Genomic DNA, 658 nt, shown 5'->3' on the forward strand with positions numbered 1-658 from the left:
ACGACAACGCCTGCGGAAGGGCAGACCTAAGACGTACGTGTGTTTGTGTGTGTGTGCGTGCGTGCGTGCGTGCGTGCGTGCGTGCGTGCGTGCGTGCGTGCGTGCATGTGTTGCAGACATGTTGTGTATGCTGAAGTTGCCCAGAGGGGGATCTGGGCTCGCCTGCTCCCAGGGCTGGGCATGTTCCTCGACTGCCGACCCTGGAATTCCACGGCCTGGGGTCAGGACTTTGCAATCCCACCTTACACTATTCCCCCAAACACAAACATCACAGATCTACTACTAGCCAGGGGAGCCAAATAGCTTCTGTTGTTGAGGTATTTACTCATATGCTAAGGCTGGTTACAAAGAATTTGCTTTCAGCAACGACATATCTCCTCCAATCATACATACTGATACAACACAATCAGATAAAGCGCTGCAAGTTCTCTCATGCAAATGATGGTGCAAAGGGTCATTTTGCACAAAGAAAATTTGAAAAATGTGGATTTTTCAGAATCCATTGATAGCAATGCCTAAAGACTTAAAAGCCTAGGTGAAGTCAGCTGCAAACTTCAGATGGAGGCAGTTAACAAAGTAGTACATTTTGTTTTGTTTGCTAAGGCAAATGTCAGGGTTATGACCCAAAAGAAACAGTGTGAGCTTTGCACGCAGGCGG

Source organism: Notothenia coriiceps, unplaced genomic scaffold (assembly GCF_000735185.1).
Source record: "Notothenia coriiceps isolate Sejong01 unplaced genomic scaffold, NC01 NC01_scaffold00037246, whole genome shotgun sequence".
NCBI classification, from domain to species: Eukaryota; Metazoa; Chordata; class Actinopteri; order Perciformes; family Nototheniidae; genus Notothenia; species Notothenia coriiceps.